General features: G+C 41.1%; 1 long non-coding RNA gene across 1 annotated transcript; it reads left to right on the plus strand.

The window, feature by feature from the left end:
• Positions 1-3,638: 3,638 nt before the first annotated feature.
• LOC116652530 lies at positions 3,639-17,963 on the plus strand. Its single transcript, XR_004305661.1, has 3 exons — positions 3,639-3,976; positions 8,495-8,687; positions 15,856-17,963. It is a non-coding gene; the product is annotated as an uncharacterized LOC116652530 (long non-coding RNA).
• Positions 17,964-20,762: the final 2,799 nt, after the last annotated feature.

The raw sequence follows: 20,762 nt of genomic DNA on the forward strand, positions 1-20,762 counted from the left end.
TGACAAGACTTCCATCTGCATCTTTCTGTTTGTCTTCTCTATATTCTGCTTTTATTACAAGAAGTTTGTTAATTCAGCATTTCAGCGTTGGTGGCTTCAGACTACAGTGCTACAGGAACTCTTTTCTCTCTCTTTTTTTTTTTTTTCTTTCCCTTTTTTCTTCTTTTTTATTTTTTTTACAAAACTAGGCTGAAAAAAAAAAAAGTCCCCCAAACCTCCACTTAACGGCACAACTGGTATGTATAAATAAAATCTTCATTTTTTAAAGTGACATGGATGTGGTTTACTCTGCAGCCTCAGTAATTTAAACAGCACCTATCTGCTGCAGATAGAGTTGCTATGCACGTCTCTACTAGTGAGTTTGAAAATTCGAACCCGGCTTTGATTTATTTCCTTTCTATCAGTGATTAATGCACCGTAATTAGCTAATCTCAAAGTCATTATTTACAACTGGGGCAGACAAAGGGAAAAACTGATGATCCAGCACTTAAGTCGGTTTGAAATTATGGAACGGAAAGAAATGTTTAGGTCTCGGTTCGGAACCGGCCTGCCCAGCCCCAGGGTTGTCTCGGGAATAATAGCAACTACGACAGTAATAACGTTTTAGTAAATCCATTAATTATCACTGCTAGTTTTTGGTAGTTTTTATTATTATCATTATTATTTTTTTATTTTTTTTTCCGTACCGAAAATGTGCTCTCATCGTCTCTAAGATTCAAAAAGAAAAACATAAAATAAAACTAGGCGTCTGCTGGGAGCCACCTCCCTGCCACTTTGTTTCGGGGTGAAGGACGGAGTTGAGTGAGTCCTGCCGCAGGGTGCGGTGTGATCCCGCGGCTCCCCGCGCAGCCCACCCGTGCTCTCGGGGCTCCGCGCTCCGCTCCTTCGCCCCGGCGCTGCCCGTAGCCGGCTGACCCCACTTGGGACGGGGCCGCTGGGGCGACGTGGGGCGGCGGGGCCCACCCCAGCTGCGCTGCGCTGAGCTACACCTCCGGAGCTGCCGGGTGTCTTGGCTGGTGCCAGCCGGCGTCCTCGCGTTGCGCAGTAGACTGGTAGCTCCGTCAAATCCTGGGGTGTTCTTTCCCCCCTTCTCTCCCATTTCGACTGTGGGAATCTGGCTCTCTAATAATAAACTATTCCCTCCGCCCCCGCCTCTCCCCTCCAGGGAAGATAGGGACGCTTTCGTTTGATCTGGAAATGGTAGGGGAGGCGGGAAATAAGGCATCTATGAAAATAGCAGGGAGGGAAATAAGCAATTCGATTAGGATATTTTTTTCATTTTTTTTTTTTTTCTTAAGAGTGACCCCCCTAACTCCCCTAACCTCCCCCCCCCCAAAAAAAAATCATCAACAAACAAACAAACAACAAGAAAAAGACAACCAACAACCCGAGGAGTGAGAGGACAGGGGCTGAGCAAATGTGTATGGTGTGAACAGGAGCTGACTGACCAAGGGAAGTCGCGTAAATGTTCTTTGTTCCGATGCGCCTTCCTAGAGGCGCTCGAAAATCATCATTATCGTCACTAAAATATTAGCACCTACGAGAAGAAAAAATAATAATAATAAATAAAGGACAAAAACACCTAGCAAAGCAGAAACACTGGGGATTGTATATTACGAGCTAAACAGCTTCCCCACCCTGTTTATCATTCCTGGGGGGGAAAAAAAAAAAAATCTGCAACCTTTTCAGTTGCTACTCGCTCTCCCCTTCCCTCCCCCTCACTCCTTCCCAAACAAACAATGAGTTACAGATGATCGCCCCGCTCCCGGTGAAACGCAGCGACAGGGAGTAAACGGGAGGGAGCGGGCACGGGAGGGGAGTCGAGCGCTGCGGGAGCATCCAGGGCAGCGCGGGACGGCCTCCCTCCACGAGGACCAACGTATCCTCCTCACACGCCTTCCTCTTCTTCCTCCTCTTCTTGTCTAATAAAGGACGGACTAAGACATGAGTTATGCTTGACGCCTTTGGAAAAACGAATCGGAGCTCTAAACTCCCAAGAATTTGGTATGGGATTTTGGTTCTGGGAAATGCCCCTGTTTGTCCTAAATCCAACCACAAAGGAGGGGGCCTGGTGATGAGGGGGAGGCCGGGGGGGGTGGGGGGGTGCGACATCTGTTTAATTTCAAGCAATAAATATGCCGGATCTGTGGCTGTTTGGGGGTTTCCATTTTTAAAGATGATTAATCCCACCTCCGCCCCCCTTTTCAATTCGACTGTAAAGAAATGGATTAGGAATGGTATCAAGAAGGATTATTCATTTATATCAGACAGATGGAGCTGTACAGTAGGGCTTCAAAGAAACAAAGAAAATGGTTTCTAAATGGTTGTTTGGCATGAATTATTTGGTGGATTTGCAAACAAGCAAGGCGCAGCACTGTACAGCAAGATGTAGGGGAAACCCATCTGGCACCTTCCCTCTCTCCACCTGGAGCTGGGGGTGTTCAGGGCAGGTAGAGGAGAGCAGACTTGGCCCACAGGGAGCAAAGCCGCCAGCAGCAGGCTGCTCCGTCCTGCGGCTGCCGACCTGCGCTGCGGGCGGGGGCCGCGGCCACCTGCCTCTGCCGGCTGCAGGGGACTCTCAGATGGAGCCGCTGCTGCTGCCCTGCCCTCGGCACCGCACCCCGCGCCTCCTCCCTCCTGGCCCGCTCCTCTCAGCCCCGCGTCAAAGTTTGGCGGGGGGAGAAGGGGGGGGGGGGGGGGGGGGGGGGTGCTTTTGGGAGGGAGAGAATAAAGAAGAGACAAACTTTCGGAAGTGTTTTTAGCCGAACCAGCCCCCCTGTGATTTGTGTTTCTCCCGACATTTTTCAGGTCAGCCCCATGCTGAAATCTCCGGCCATTTCCAACAGCTTCAAACGTGATTGACACATATGTTAATGGTTTGTTTTTGTGCAAAGCTGCTCTGCAAATTTCCAACACAAACACATTGTGTAGATCAGATGTTAAGTATAAAAATGGTTTATTGATTGAAATAATAGAAGCATTATTTTGATTTGTCCTGACATGATGGCTGATTTATAGATTCTTACCTCATTGATTTCTTCTTGTCCAGGCAGAGGGAAATGATCAAATCTCATGAAAATACCCTTTTGTACTAATTAGGAACCCGAGATGTACATTATATATTAATATTTCTCTTCTCTTCTCTTCTCTTCTCTTCTCTTCTCTTCTCTTCTCTTCTCTTCTCTTCTCTTCTCTTCTCTTCTCTTCTCTTCTCTCTCCTTCTCTTTCTTTTCCCCTCTATTTTCTTTCCTGCTTTCTCTATTCTTGCCCCCTCTCTTTCCTCTTTCTATTTCTTGCCCCCTCTCTTCCTCTTTCTCATTCCCTCTTTTCTTCTCTCTTCCTTCCTTTCTTCCTTTCTCTCTCTCTCCTTTTTTTTTTTTCTTTTTTTTTTTTTTCCTAATGGGATTTACCAGATTTATTCTCTGCACCATGGAGTTGGTACGTGTGTGCGTATATTTTTTATCTTCATGCATCTGTTTTCACTTTTGCTCTTTCAATGAGCTGTAGCAGACAATAGTGAGAGAAACATCTGAAAATGCAAGGAGAACACAGTTGCATATGTGTTTTCATTTCCTGCGGTTAGTCAGAGAAAACAACAAAAGGACAGCGTGGAGGGGGGGGTAAGGGGGGGAGGATAAGACACACTTACAAAGGGGATTTTGACCCTGAAAGAGGGGTAGGCGAGTATAACGAAAAAGACTACAAAAAGTAAGGAAGAACAGTAGAAATGAAGCAGAGTGTCAGGAAGAACTGTTCAAGAAAAAGAAGAAGTTAAGGTCCCCCTAGATGTTCCCCAGCCTTTTTAAAAAGGAGAGCTGGAAAAAGACAGCTCTATCTGGATAAACAAACTGGGAAGACGCACCTGATGAAAATGTGTGTATGATCTGTGCCCACACGTGTGTTTTTCCATTTATACTTTTATAGTGGGGAGATCTAGAGCACACCAATGCTCTAATGGCAATCGTACATCGAAAAGGTAAGTCGTGTAACTCTCTCTTTTCTGAACGGAAAGCCAAATCCTTTGAATTGTGATCAACAGCTGTATCTCAAGCAGTACTGGTTTGACTTCAGTTTGCTTGTGTTTGCTTGTCTGTTTGTGTTCCTTTTTTTTGGTCGTGGAGGGGACAGGGTTCATTGGGAGACAACCAGATGGGGAGGGAGGGCAATCTCATTGTCTGTTTGCCAGAAGATCTCGTTTTGCCCTGGAAAAGGCGATCAAACGCAGCCAGGGTCCACTCAGGAAAGTAAAAGGGATGGGGGGGGGGGGGGGGGGGGGGGGGGGGGGGGGAGAGAGAAAGAAGAGTGGGTGCATGTGGATTTAATAGCAGTGAAAGTATTACAGGGAGATCAGATTTAGCGGGCGAGCGAGAGGGAGCTTTTGAACATCTGTCTAATGCAGCCAATAGAAGCGACATTAGTGATATTGGAGAGAGAGGCAGACGCTGCAGCCGACCGGGCTGGGATTACGGGAGCCTTCCCAATCCGATTAGCCGCTGTCCCTCTCCTGCCCGCGGCGGAGCCGCAGCCTCGGGCGCCTGACTCTGCCGCGCCGGGAGCGGCCCCGCAGAGCCCTCCGGAGGGGCACATCGGCGGCCCCGCGGTTCCGGTCGAGCCACTGGGGCTGAATATTCAACGACACACCGCGGTGAAATTCCACCCCACCCCCGGGGAAACCTTTATTCTACGGCTAATTGCAATTTCCAATTCCACTTTACACTTCATCACAGAGGAGGTTAGGAAACAGGATTCTTCCGTATAATTATTGGCCTCTTTAATCCTATTCCACTGCAGATCACCTCTCACCGCAGTCCAATTGTCCCCTCCTCCCCGTTTTACCAATGATTTAAACTAGTATATATAAAAACCCAAGTCTGCATAATTTTAGGCAGCACACCCACGCCTCCGAACGCGGAGCACAGCGCATCAATGGGCTGCGGACCCGCGCCGAGCAGCGCCGAGCTCCTCCCGCGCCCGGCTGCCTCCCACTCCGCATCGCCCGGCGGGTCTTTTCCCTCCTGCTTGCTTTCCGAGTCGATTATTCTAAAAGCTTTCCCTGATTAATGACGGGGAAGTTACGCACATAGAAACACACATCCACGATCCCCTTCCACCTAAGCAGCTATCTCTTGCCCTCACGCACCCATATGCCTTACAATCCATGTTTGCCTGTAACTGTAGCTTTTAAAGCAAAGCGCATCTCCCTCGCTCTCCAGTGAGAGGAAAATGCCTGCAGTTTGTACCTCCAGGCGTTACAACATGCCTCAGCCCAGCTGAGAGCAACCCTGCAGCTCGAGCACAGAGGAGTGTCACTGCCTCCAGCTCTGCCAGGGACACTGCAGGGACACTGCTGGGGACACTGCCGGGGTCTGCCGCGGGGCTCTCGAGTGCTCTCAGGCTCAGCCTTGCTCCTGCCTTTCCACAAGCTGCCTTAACACCCGGTAGCAGCTATCCGATACATGACTCAAAAGCTGACTAGCATCCAGCTCATGAATTACAGAAAATTGACGACCTGCTTAAAATTCACAGCAGTGAATTTGTAACGTTTGCATTTTTACGTGACAGTCATCTTACAGGGAGAGAACGTCTAACAGCTCCCAGCTTTCCCCCTAGTAACAGAGCGGGAATAACAAGGCAAAGGCCAAGAAGTGTCTCTCTGACACACGCATAGCAAAGCACATGGCACAGCACAATGCCAGCGTTTCCATGATCTGTAACATGCCAGCTTAGTGTACCTGTCTCTGAGATACCATCCAGTGTGTTACTGTTTCTTTGTTCCCTATGAACAATAAATCTTTATTCTAAAAGTGCAGGTGGACTAATCTAACTGCTCTTGGAACTCTGCAGATCATGCACCACAGTTACCATGTCAAAAAAAAAATAACTGATCTTGGTGCTAACAGTTTGCATCAGTGGTCTACTCAATTGTGGTCGGGACAAACAGCTGATGGTAGAATGAGAAGACACCATTGCTGGAGAAGGCACCTCAGGCAACAAGCATGGGGTCTTTTGGGTTTTCACAGCCACTTCCAAGTTATGGTATTTGAACAAGCAGGCAAAGAAACAATTTACATAAGCTTATAAGCTTTCCAGTTCCAAACTAGTCTTTTTTTTTTTTTCTTTCTTTTTTTCCCCCCCCCTCCCCCCAATGTCTTTAGAGATGATTTTCAGATCATGAGCTCCCAAGCTTGACCTGGGAATCCTAAAAGATTAGGAAGAACAAATCCTTTCCTAGCAGCAAGCCTTGGGTTCCTTTTGTTCCTGAAATTTCAGCTTATTGCACAGTTCTGTTTATCCTAAGCAATGTACTTCCCTTCAAGAAGTTATTATTTTCCTATTAAATCTCTGATTTCTCAATAAAACAAAGAGCTTGCATCATTCTGGTTGTTTCTTGTTCTGGAATAACAAGTCTTCTATGGGGTCAGTGCCAAATGCATTCGTTCTTCCTCCCATTGACGAGCAGGTGATAGTTTGGGGTCAGCGTCTTTCACCTATGTGCATGTACAGTTCAAAGCTCTGTAGAGCTCCAGGACATACATTTGCTGGTTAGCAGAAAACAAATTTTATCTTCTTAATTCCTAAACTTCTTATGAAATATAGTTAAATATTGCTCTACTCAGTTTTTCTCCATTTAATTTAATTTTATTTTTTAAAGCTTTTAAAGGTTAGAGCTGTTTTTGTTTTGCTTTTTTTAATAAAACAACCATGAACTCAAATGAAGATGGTGATAGATTCAGTTTATAGCAATGAAAAATTGAAAATAGAAATCTCTGATATTTAAGATTATCAACTGGATTTTACTGTAGAAGACAGTGCTTTTCTACACTTTCTACTATAATTTTAATGTTGTTTTTTTTTATGTTGAAATAGTTGAAAAACGTATCCAAGACATTCTGGACAGGCATGCAATGGATTCCAGAATGTATCCACTTTGAATGGGACTAATACTTATTTTAAAGCTCTTTTGAGTCATCTATGAAGTGCATGAATTTTTGTTCACTTCCATGTCTGCTCATAACGATACCTGGCTCTTCCTGGGAACTCCAGGGTTCATAAAATGAGTATGATAATGAATATCAAAACTGAAAGAATAGAACCCACTTCTCCATAGGTTTATATTTGAAACTATCAGCCTCCCTTCTTGGCTTCTGTGATGGTGCCTATGAACAAAAATAAGCAAGGACTATCAGGGTGCATTCAGTGGGACAAAGTCAGACTACAGATTCTCCTACTGGATTTATTATTTATCACAAAACAAGAGCTATTTCGTTCATGTTATTTGAACACCAGCTCCACACAGCACACAGCTCCTGGAGTGGCCATGGGCAAGTGGAGTGGCTTTTAGAGAATAATGAATTGGCAGATTATTTGTGTTTTGAATATTATTGCAGCTGTTCCTGCTGATCCTGTCAAAGGTCAAACTCTGTTGTGCCAGACACTAATCAAACAAGGAACCAGAATGCTTGTCCCTGCCTGGTTCTTCTTTCACAAACAGGAAATCCTGCCCCCTATTTTGTCAGGTTTGGTTGTGTCACTGTTGTTAGCAGCACCACTTCACCATAGCATAAGGTGCAGCAAAGTTGAATAAAACATAATAGATTAAGCTAAATCTTCTGAGGTAAGGCTCAGGAAAAAAACAAAACAAAACAAAACAAAACAAATTAAAACAAAACCAACAACAAGTAAACAACCTCCTCCTCTCCAAAACAACAAACAACAACAGAAAAATGGGAGAGAAGGGAAAGAATGCTGTTATATTCAGGGTGAAATACACTGTTCAGAGAAGGAGTTACTGACATTACATGCATATTTTTATTCTCATAGAATCATTAAGAATGGAAACATCTCTAAGATCATCTGATCCAACCACCAGCCCACCCCCACCATGCTCACTAACCATATCACTCAATGCCACATCTAACCTGTTCTTGAACACTTCGAGGGATGGTGACTCCATTACCAAGAAATATTTTCCAGAAGGCCTTTGAAACTGTTGTCCTTTGTCTCACCACTCCCTTACGTCCTTGGAATCGTAATGGATTTCTCAGGCACCTTGGGCAGCTGTGCCAAGGAAGAAAGGAGCGGAGAGAACAAGTCTGGCTCAGTGCACTGAGGGAAGGGAGCCATTCCAGGCAGAAAAGACCCTGTTCATATTCTCAACTCTGCCAAGTCATCCTTCTGCCTCTCCCAGTCTCATCTGTGTATATGCATGTGCACTCACACACCACACACATACTTGGAACTTCTCACCAAATCCTAATTGAGCATCCTGTCATGGAAATGTATCATCCTATAGCTCTTCTAGTGCTAAGAGAGAAGGATAAAGGACTGAGGTGGTGGGTGATTGCCAGTAAATCAACAAGGTAAACCTCAGGAGTGGAGTTTGGGTGCTCCATGTTGTGTAGATGTTTGTGATTGTGACTGGTGAGCAGTAAGAAGGGAACAACCAGATAGGAAAACTGGATTCTGAATAGTAAATTTTCTTTTGTTCCCAAAGCCTGGGAAGAAAACCAATGACTCTGGCAGTGGAAGCAATTTATCTCTGCTGAGAACATGGCACCCTTGGATAGATGATGCACCCTGATATTGCCCTGCTAACAAGATCCCCTAACTTGGAAGATAACTGAGAGAAGTTCACACTGATCACACTGACTATCAACCAAATGCTGCTCAGTAAAAGTCAAAGTCTGGTAAGACCTGGTGTAAGTGAAGTGAGTAATAACTTAGGAGGTAGTGATTTGAGCTGCTCAGCTTCCTTCATCCTTGAGCCTGGCCCAACTGTCAACTCAGGGACTATTTCATACTGTGCCATACACACAGAGAAGGAGAACAGACTGGGTTGGTCATGCCAGACAGTGGGTGGCTGGACATCCCTTGCAGACATTTCTGTGGTGCAGGTGGGGCACATCTCTGAGACCACAGTAGTAGACTGGAGCTCTAGGCAGTGTTTCTCCTTGCCAGGCAGACCATGAAAGATGCTCTGAAACCTGAGATTCCAGTCACTTACCAAGATATATCAGTTTTGTATGGTGGCCAGACTAACTGAAAACATGATCATTCCCTTTTTGTCAGGATCTCTTCCAGCTACCACTTGTCACCAAGGACAAATTTTCTGTTCTATTTTTTGGGATTGATCATGGTTTGATAAAACCTTTTCACTACATGCAGGAGTGTTTCCCCATTGAATAATAATTACAAATGAATGAAGGAGTGAGAAGCTTTCTTTGGAAAGCAATTGCACGTTCCTAATTGTGGACAGTACTTTTGTAAGAAAGTCTGATTCTGTGTCTGTAAACACTTCTTATTTCACCTGTGGCAGATGACACCAGATGTGACACCAGCAGTAGGACACAGCCATGCAGTGGGAACAGCAAAAAAGAAAGGACCACTTTGTAAATAAATTGTGTTTTATGTATTCCTTGCTCTTGGCATCAGAGCAAGGTGCACCTCAGTGAGATCACTGTGGGCTAACACCCCCCACCCCCTGTGCTTACAGTCCACACATAGGCAAATAGAAACTAAATCTCTATTGCTGTAACACTGTGGAGAAGTAACTGCTTGGCCACTCATTGCAGAAAATCATGTCTTATACCTTCTTTGTTGATTCTATGCCTGTAAATTTTGACCCTCACAACTGAAGGAAATTCTCTATTTCTAACAAAAGCTTGAGGTTTTGGCAAAACAAAGATTCATTTTTAATCATGTATATCTTTAATCTTGCCATATTTTTGTACTCTAAAATTGTTCTCTGTTCAGCACCAGTACTATTATTTGACTGCAGAAATAGCAGGGCTTTCTTTGTTATTTCCTGTGAATGTTTGCATTCCAAGTGTTTTGAATATACTCAGGGGTTGACTTTGCCTGTTGTGCTTTCAAAATTCAGGAGATTAGCATTCAGCTTTGGCTGTGATTTACATCATTACCAAAGATCTTTGGACAAACATGGAATATAAAAACAAACCTAATGCTAATGATATTTTAGGGCCAAACTCAGCCATGGGCAGCATGGTGGCACAGGCTATATGCAGGGGATATTTTGGTCACAGGCAGTGATAGGGCAGACATGGTTACACCAGCATGCCACAAATGAGGTTGGCTTTCAGTCCATGCATGAAACAAGGGTATCTTAAGCTGGTGTGTGCGGTGTGCGAGTGTGTGTGTATCAGGGAAAGCAAAGCTTTATCCTTCACTGGCAGTATAAACAAACCTTAATCTGGATGTGTTTGTGTTTCATTTCCAGAATGATGTAGAAGAGTCTTAGGGTTGATCTGCTCTGTGCAGTGCAGTCAGGTGCAGAGCCAAAGCTCTCAGCATCCAGTGAGCCCCCACAGTGGGCTGTGGGTTAACTCCAGCACCTTCAAGCTGGATGTGGGCTGAAGCTTCTCTGCCATCTGTGCACCAGTCCTGCACACAGCTGTGCCTTCTTGCCTTTACCACCAGTGCTCTGCTGTTTCAACTTCTCACCATTTCTGTCTTCTGCTTTGCAGCTCTAATTGCAGACTTCTGATGCTCATTTCTTATCCTCTTTTTCTGGATTTCTGCAACCTTCCAAACCCATCAGTGCTGTGAGCCAGACAGTATGTCCATCCCAGTATGCCCAGCTTAGTACGCCTACTGTGCTTTGCAGAGCTGGAGCAGGGCATATGTGGTCTGGACATACTATAAGTTGTCTGAGGATATGGAACTTGAGGATCAACTGTGACAAGAAAACACACATTCAGTTTAAAACAACCCTATCCATTCTCTGCACAGCACTGTGTAGCTGTACTGGCAGTGGTAGGGACACCTACCACAGTAACCTTCAAACTGTCACCACAGAGCAAGTTAAGACTAACAAATACGTTACATCTCCTTCCTCCAGGTGAAATGAGAACACCACTAAATGCCTTACTGCAAAATAGCTGAAAACTCAGAAGATGCAGCTGGTGGGATATGGGGCTGAGTACAGCCCTGAGCAAGAGCAACTGAGTGAGGCTGTAATGGGATGTGAACTGCAGCACTGCAGCTCTGCTCCTCCAGCCCCTCAGTTCCTCCTCTGCACCTCTCCCAGCGCTGTGCTGCTGTGCATGTTTGTGCAACAGCACCTGTGCTGGGAGCAGGGAATAACTGAGCTAAAAATAACCCAGTAAAAATACCCCAAATCCATGGCAATGTTTCATCTGTGTAAAGCCACAGTGCTGTGAGGCTTTAGTTAATAAGCTTCCCTAGAATTACTCTAAAATCCTGGGAAATAAGCAGTTGTCTGCACAGCATGAAGGGGGGATGGTGAGAAGAGTGAGAGGAATATAACTCAAGAGGAGAAGAATGAGGGAGTTTTTCAGATGTAGGACTCAACAAGAAGACATAAAATTGGAGAAATAAATCAGCTTTATGGTTCCAAGCTGTACGAGCAGTGAAAACTTGCATTCAATGCTCACAAACAAAGTTGTAGCAAATAAGCATTTCTTTTTGTAGCAGCCTTTTCCTCAGATATGAATCTGTAAGAATTGGGTATATCCTAGCTAGTCCTGCACTGACAGGCTGGACGATGTGTTTTCAGAGCTCATCGTCTCCTGACATGGCTGTTACCTTGGAGGGTCTCCTTAAAGCTGGTATCAGAATGGAGACCTCTGTATGGCCCCATGACATCTGTCTTCGTGTGACTTGAGAAGTGATCTGGGCCCCAGAACAGAAATGTGTCCAAGACTGTTTCCCTCTGCATACAGTGCTAGATAGAAGAGGATATTCATTCTATTTCTGTAGAAATTCAAATAGTATCAATTTATTAATGCTAATAAATGAAAAAATACAGAAAAATAAGTATGCACACTTCAGCAAACACCAGCTATATATAAACATAACAAGATGCTTTTCTTAGCCTTTCCAGAGGCAATAAAATCCTAGTATGCCACACAGACCATGCAATGAGATAACACGAGTGTTATTATGAAGCAGTCATGAGGATGATGCTGTTCTCTAAGGAACTACGGTTCAATTATTGAATGACAGAATCATCTGGCTATTCTCACTTTCTCTTTTTTTATGCTATCCTACTGTGGGTTGTTTTCCCTGAGCTTTCTAGAAGATACTTTTCCCCTTAATAAAATAAATTCATATTCATTTACCATAATGAAATTCAAATTAACTTTCAGTTTAGGGCTTTAGCTTCTGATAACAATTTCTTATGTAAAGCAGAAGCTATTTTAAGTCTCTCTCTCTCATTCTCACTTAAGGAATAGTGTAATGGGCTTTGATTGGCTATCTATAGCAACCCTGGAGTGCTTGACTCCTATTTTAGCACTCTGCAATGAAAATATTTAATCCGTGCATAATATTTAGAATGTTAGCAACAAAGTCCATTTGATAAAATAAATTTTATGTGTTATTTACGGGGAAGACACTTAAGGATTTCAATAATTCTTTAAAATATTTACATTTTTTTTCTTCTGACTTTTTGTTTTACACTGTGTTTTATGGGTCTTCATTTCTATTTGATGTAGGTTTTGGATTTGAGATTTATGGCTCAACACCTCACAACAAATTTTGTAAATATTCTGTGGGGGCTTGGTCCTGAAACATAAACACTTCTTCCTATTGAGGCTCTGAGGAAAACCAGACTCCCTCATTTATTATGTGATATCCAGAAGGCTAAGGAGATTTTGATCTCCTTTTTCAGGAACATCTTCTTCAGTAAGAAAAATGAAATGTCATCATGCTAAGGTGAATCATAATAAATGTTATGTCTTGGCTGACACTGAAAAACAAATCAAAGAAAGTTGTGAGAAATATTGGCAACTTTTTTTTTCCACAGAGATTTGGACCAGCTTTATAAATTAAATGCACGTGATGACAGCTTAGGGGCAGTAAGTAAACCATTCAGTAGATAATCTCCATAGTAACAAAAAAAGTTTAACCATCTCAAACCAAAATAGCACATCTGGAGTTGGCTGTGTCATATGGCAAGAGGGAACATTTTATTGTTGTCAAAAGTCACGGCACACAAAAAGAGGGTGCACATTTTAATTCCTGTTAGCAGAAACTGGTGAAGTGCAAGCAGAGCATTCAGGAAGGCTCTGATCCTGTAAATCATTATCTATTTGCTCAACTTTATGCTGTGTAAGGGTCCCCTTGTGATCCATCTGCTGTCTGCAATTTCAGGAAAAGCAGTATTTTCCTTTCTGGACATGAAATCCAGTCCTGACGCTTCTGGCTCATGTGAGCTGTCCTAAGTCACGACAGCAGAATTCATTTGAGTAATAGCTGAAGCCCTAATTTGTAGCATTTAGTTTTAACGGCACTAAATATTTAAGCTGAAGACCTACTATGCACCAGAGGGATGATTTTATGTATGAAAGAGGGAGTAATTTAGTTGGTGTGGGTGCTTTTACTGGGTGATAAAGAGTATGTTGCTGAAGAAAATGCAGAACTTCAAACAGTAAGAATGAAATTGCAAGTGAAACCCATTACCTGTGTCTGAAAATAGGAGGCCAAGCGTCTTGTGTTGCATCTTGATCAAACCACATGCACTGCCAGTCATGCCTTGCTGGACTCTGTGTGTGGCTGAGTGCAGGAAGTACCCATGAGTGGCTGCCAGGAGCCTGGATTTCACAGCTCCCACATTACAATGCTCATTTCTGGGCTTCACTGCAGGATGTGGATTCATCCCTAAGGCAGCAAATAGCCAATGAAGTAAATTGATACGATCTCTGTTCTGTTTCTATGGTATACTTACCATTTCAGCCAGGCCATCTGCACAGGGGAATAGAGCAATTTGCAGGGATGGACACAAACTATGCCCTGGAGATATACCATTTTGGAGATTTTGCACTTCCTGCAGCTGTTCATGGAATGAGACATTTACCCAGTCCCTCTGAGCTGTGAAGTTCTGAGCTGTTGGCCAGCCCTCAGTGTCTGTGAGAGTTTTGCATCCAGGTCAGGTCTCATGAAGGCAGTCAGCTCTGGAATGCCCCTCTTGTGCTTCACCTACACTCACCCCTATCTCAGTACAGTGAAGGCTTTAAGACCCAGGAGGTGTCCCAGTATCCTTGATTGAGCCAACTTTCTCCAGTCCATCAGAGAACATCAGAAAAGCCAAAAGGGCCAATGCGGGTTTAGGCTCAGCAGCTAGAGAGATCCCAAGGTTTATCTCAGTAGTTACAGAGAGCAGATACTTCACAGCCTCACTCATTCTCTCCTTGTAGTGCCACAACATAGTCTTTATCCGTGTTTCTGCACTACCCACTTTTTTAGCTCAGCCATTTTCCTTCTACCCCCATTATAGGTCACTGGACAAACCCAATACCAGCAGGGCACAAAGCTCTGTAGACTGTGAGTGCCTTGGAGTGAATGGCCACTTCCTTCCCCTCCCAGGCTTTCAGAAGAGGGAGTCTGCTGACAGCAAAACTTAACTGTACAAAAATCTTGAAAGGTCAGGCCTTCTCTAAGGAAGAATTCTAGCATGAAGAAAGAATTGTGCCTGCTTTTCTTGAACTCTCCAAAATATTTCTTAATATTGACCTAAAAAGATTGCCTCTGTTGCAATCCAGGATTTGAAGTCTTGGCACAGAAACATCTGTGATATCAAATTATTTGACTTGAATCCTTCCAAGGCAAAAAAAGCATGCACAGAAGAGACAATTTTATAAAGCTGGGCAATGAAGCAAGGTCAGTCCCTCTAATCTAAATGCAACAATCCTTATGTTATATCACAAGAAGCAACCTTTCCATGGCTTGCTGAAATTGCACACTTCACAATCTTCCCTTTCATGCTTTCTTTGTTACATAATTTAGCAGGGATATTTTGGATGAGATTCTCATCGGCACGCATTTATCTTTTAGCACAAATGGTTCCCCATCTCCTCCCCCTCCCTTGGGCTATCTGAGCTGGCTGGGCATTGTGTGTGGTTGGAGTGGTGGGCATTCTGGTAATTACTTTTCATTATTACCTTGCACAACAGCATCCTTTACAATTTAAGGTTGCCAGTGCTTCAGCAGCTCCGAGATCCCAACCCAGACTTTAATAACGTGTTGCTAAAAAGGGGGTTAAATGTTGTTTATACATCACATTTCTGGACGCGGCAAATTTCACTTGCACCTGCCAATGGCTTACTGATAAATATACACTGGTAGAAGTTAAACAGCAGTGGGCCAGTGAGTTAGATAAATGCCACATGACACCATAAGCATTGAAGGTTAGTGTTTTCCCAGCTCTCACACTCTGGTAGACATAAACTCTTTTCTTAAAACAGATTAAAAATAAATAAATCCTCTTAGCAAAAAAAAAAAAAAAAAAAAAGAAAAAAGAAAAAAATATATATATATATTAGAATGCATATTCAAAACACAAATTTCTCAGAAAGTCTATCACAGTCATCTGCTCAGTTTCCTGCCTCTTAGATGTTAATTATGATTTACTCAAGATTTGTGGTCAATTTTTAAGTATAAAAGCATCTCATATGACTGGTTGCCAATTCTGAAGTCTAAAGGCCTTGCTTTATACTGCTGTAGTAGAATAGAGAATATAATCAAAGTTTGACCTTCAACTTTAATCCTATAAACAGAGAATTTGCTTACTTTACCTTGGAAACGGATGTGATTCATCACAGTAGCCCATAAATAACATGTCAAACTGTTAGACTGATCAATGAAAATAAGTTATTGAAAAATAATGTGATTGTAAGGTCTCTATGTAAACCAGCTTAGTGTTATTTTAAAATGAGGCAGGCTTGCAGTTTGGAGTAGATCTTTATTATTTTTATTATTTTTAATATATTATTATTATTTTTTTTTTTTTTTTTTTTTTTGAAAAGGATTGTTACTAGTCATAAAATGCAGTAAATGTTAAATATGTTTAGTTCACACTAGCTATTCTTTTTTCAGGAAAAATACATTAAGATAAAGAAGAATTATGTCTCCTGAAGAAGAAATGGGTTCAACTGAGATAAAAAATACAAATGGCAGATTTCCTACTCTGGTTCTTAGTGCTGTGCCTAAGCCAAAAACCCAGGATGAGCTCTTGTGCTTGTGAGAGCTCGAACAAATGTGACAGTCACTGAAAATGTGCACTGTGGACTTGAAAGGTGCACAGAAGCTCTAGGAGGAGATCTAAGTCTGCACATTTTCATTGTGAATACCAGTCCTGAAGCCTGACAACAGCAGTTTAAATAGAAAGTTGATAACTATTTCATGGCTCATGTTCTCAAGAGGAATATTCAAATAACAGTATATTTCACTATTGCTTTTCAGGTGCCTTCTTGCCTCCAAATATTCTGATTTTAAAATTCATCTACATAGTTTTATAGTTTTTAAATCCAGCTTTTAGACTGACTGGATAGAGAATTTTTTTTCAGCTCTTCATTTCAGTGGTAGTGGAGATACTTTTCATATCTAAAAATTATACCAGTTATTTTAATGTGAAAATACAATAATATTTTTATTCTAGTTTATTCTGAAGTTCTTGTTTGCACATGATGGAGTCTTTCAATGTAAATAATTAACATATGAATAGGCTTTATCAGTGTTTATTGAGAGCAGAAAAGCAATGGAATAATGTCCAATGACAGCTATGAACATTCTCTTTTTCCTTTCATTGGTGCCATAAAAATAAATGAAAATAAAGTCCTCACCTCAGTCAGAAAAAATTCTGCTGAGATTATGTGGTAAATTATTTGGAGAAAGAATATAACATAAACAGAGATGGTTATGAGAAAGATTTTCTGACAGAACATCTCTTTAGATTAATACGTTTTGCACAAATACAGCTTTGTGTTTTCATTTGTTAGTATAAATGCAACTTAGCTGGAGTCAAAAGTATTCTGGATCTGCATATTAATAGGAACTCTGTCTTGGATTTTCCCTCTGTCATTTACTTAACTCATTAACTTATACCTCAGACATGGGGAAAGGAAAAGAAGAAATCCCTTGCAGACTCTATGAATCTCTGCTGCTGATTCCCAGCAGCCTCAGAACACGCTCCTTTCTGCCCCCAAAGAAACACCATCTCCCTTGTCTGCTGAGTCCTTCTGTTCCATGTGAAGCCTCTGCCTACCTCAGAACAGCTTCACCCGAGCAAAGAGATCCATCAGCTCTGGCAGAAGGTTATCTCCATGATCAGAAATGGGCTTCCCAGCAGCACCGGGTGATGTTCTGAGACTTTTCTCTTCTTATGTCAACAGCAGTGCTGAGAGGATACCTCACTTTGCCATCTAAATTTGTAGCTTAACTGGAGCACAGCCGAGCAGCAGCCACCTCAGGACGGAAGTTTTATTTTGATCGTGCCCCATGGAGGCATCATAGTGAATGGTGAGGTTTGAAGAATGATAATGAAATTGCTCAGGACTGCTTATGTAAACCTTCCTGGAAATCTGTGAGGTAGGAAGAGAGACAGCACCAAGGTGCCTCTTACTAGTATAACAAATAGCGTTGCCATTCTCAGCTGCCTGGGACTGGTGCTTTCAGCTCTTCTGTGCTGGCTGTAAAATGAACTCACTTCTGCAGTCAGCATTTGCAGACATGCATCTGTATATTATTATTGAAAAAATCTTTTACAGAATGACTATAATAGACAATAAATCTTGCTTTCTATTTCTTCTTCTTCTTCTTCTTCTTTTTTTTTTCCTTTTCTTTTTGTTTTTTAAATTGTAATATTAGACCAACAAGTATTGAAAATCATCCTTATTCACAACTTATAAAATGGCTTCCTTTCTGCAACATCCCTGAAAGCACCCACTATCTCATTTTCTAAATTCTTCTTTGATATTTTGTCTGGTTTTACAGATTATTATTTGGACGCTGAATAGTTATTTCTGGAAAGAGAAAAATTTCTGATAGGAATGCGATAGGATCCATTCTTTTACCTTTGCGGAACAGTTTTAAGCAGGTAAGACATACTTAATGTTATAGAGGTCAAAAGTGAAATTGCTCAGTTTGGGAATAGAGAAGGTTTCCTACCCCCCTCCCCCCCTTACAGTGCTTTATTTCTGTAAGAAACCAACCAATCAGCCATAAATAAATAAATAAATAAATAAAAAGATTGTTGAAATAAAACTTTTTGTTGTTGTTATTACCGTTACTGTTTCATTAAAAGAAACGTACATGTTAAGGCATTAAAGTAGTATAATGTAATTATTGCTCTCTCTCACGTCTCTTGCTTTTTTTCACCCAAACATATGCTATGGGTCAGAAATCTATTTTGTCATTTATACTGGTAAGGTAACTAATTCACCCACGCATTCTGTACTGATCTCATAACACATGCCTTTTTTTCTCACACATTACTCAACACATTACAAAAAAAAAAAAAAAAAGAGCCTAAAATATCAGAAAGAATAATTGAAAGACATAAGGCTGTGACTGAGGCAAGAGAAGTGGTGCTGAGGTTTATAGATGTAGTTAATACTACTGTAAGCAGCACTATTGCTGGCAATCCTATCAGTTTAAGAAAAAAAGTCACTTACTGAGTTCCTTGTATAGGGTTGAGCAACTCACTAAAAATAAATCATCTGTTCCTTTCTACTGCCATGAAATAGAAGAGAAATATAAGCATTGTTGTTAACAACAAGGCTGACCTTTGAGATTCTGCTGCCCCAGAACTGACGAGATTATAGGGGAGGGAGAGTTTATAGCAGAGATTTTAGAAACAAATGCTTTACGATTTCATTCTACATTTGGAAAAAAATACTGCAGAAAAACATTCGGTCCTCTGGGACATCTTTCATGACTCTTATACGTTCCCCCATCAGATTCAGCTTCTATAAAATTTCATGATGTGTTTGTACTGCATCGTTGCCAGCTCTCACTCTTTCACGGCAAAACTTCAAATAACTGATACTGGAGTAGAGCTACTACCTGAGCATCTCATTTTTCATAAAGAAGCAGAAAAATATGGGTGTCCAGCCGATGGGGCTGTAGGCAGGATAACTAATCTTGTGAACACCAAAATAAATAATTAATTATTGTTTATAAATCTAATTATTATTAATCTTCCTGTGATAGTATTCATGCAGATTGTGAAAGAGAGATAGAGAACAGAATAGCCGTCTTTTCTGTTTCATCAGACAGGCAACATGAATAACAGGCAATGCTAAATGCAGTGCTAGCAAAACTACATGTATTTCCACCCTAAAAGTTTATTTCTATGGTTTTGAATGTACAATCCAGTTACAGCATTCTTAAGTTAGTTATTTTAATTGAACTAACAGTTTATATGCATTTCAGTTTCTGCTTTTAGAAAATTACTAATTAAAATATTAATACGGAATATTTAAACTAAATTTATCTGGAAATTCAAACCCAAAATGGTATTCACCAGATCTCTCTAACCTGTATTAAAATGTTTGTAAAAGGAAAATTCAAGACTGCTAGTGAAAAGTTATTTAGGTCTTTTAGGTCCTTTCCGCTCAAATTGACCTATGATTGCATGATTCTGTGATATACCTCCTTTGGTTCTGAAATTCTCTTGGCAGATGAACATTAAAATTAAAATAATTGAAATATTTGAAATTGTAAGAAAGAATTAAATATCCATTCTAATTTTTTCCAATAATTTACAGAGAAAGAGCCGTCCTCTAAAGTTAACATTTTAATTTGTGAGTTATTCTATGTAACTGAAGTTCAAACATTTTATTGAAGTGTACAGTTGACCTTTGTAGATACTTTAAATATAGTTTCCTGTTTTTAAAATAATGAAGGAGAGGTGGATTATTCCCCTCTTGGTTCTATAGTAATGAAGGTGTTTCATCAGTGTTTTTGTATTTCTATTGTTTTGAGCATCTGAGATGACAGAAAACAAATATGTCTTTTGCAATCAACTCTTTAATTGTTTCTTCAATTACAGAGGAGTTAATGCACTGATGGTATATGGAAAACTAAAATATGGTGAGTCATTGTAGCTACAAGTGAAACTTGGGAAACAACACTTTAATTTGCTGTTGTAGATAATGAGATGGCACACTTGCCTATGCAGAAGACATCTTGTCAATCTTTGAATTTTCAAATTCCTTTGCATTTACAGCAGTCACCAAAGCAATTACAAATTACAAATAATTCAGTATTTTTGTTCCCAGATACTGTGGTAGAATTATCTTTATGATTAATTCCCTTATTGTGTTGTCTCTCATCTGACGAATTGACAGGAATATTTGAGTAATTTATTTTGCATAAACCCCAGTCAGTCTTATGGTAATTATTCATATGGAATTCTTTGTTCACTCATTTTAGAAAATGCAAAAACACTTCTCTAGTAGAGAACTCGACTTGTTTATAGACTGTTGTCATGGGAGTTTTTGTCACTACCATGATTTATGGAGGACTGCAGTTTAATCATTCTTTTATCATGATCGCTGCTTGACACTTAAGTGCTAGGCATGCATTTCCCAGTTCTGCTACCTATATATACTATTAACAAACTTAAAAGAAATATATGAAATAAAACAATCTTTAGATACCAGTTAATTGAGTACAAAGAGAAATTCTTATTGCAATCCTTTTAGGGAAACTAGACTAATTCTGAGAATAGAAAAGGATTAACTTTTTCATTTCACTGATAGTTAAAGGATTTTCTGTGAAAAGGCCATATTTCTAGGCTCTTGTGTTTTGCTAGAATAATGTTAAGGACAACTATTATCTGAGATCTCAAACAGCGAGATATCTCAGAGAAAATTCATTCAGCAAAACAAATTGATTTTATATTTATTTCAATTGAAGTTTCTCAGTGGACATGAATATTTACTGTATCCCATTCAAGCATTCCAAAATCTTTAGTTATCACTACTACAGGCACTGTGCTT

This window comes from Coturnix japonica, chromosome Z (assembly GCF_001577835.2).
Source record: "Coturnix japonica isolate 7356 chromosome Z, Coturnix japonica 2.1, whole genome shotgun sequence".
Taxonomy (NCBI): domain Eukaryota; kingdom Metazoa; phylum Chordata; class Aves; order Galliformes; family Phasianidae; genus Coturnix; species Coturnix japonica.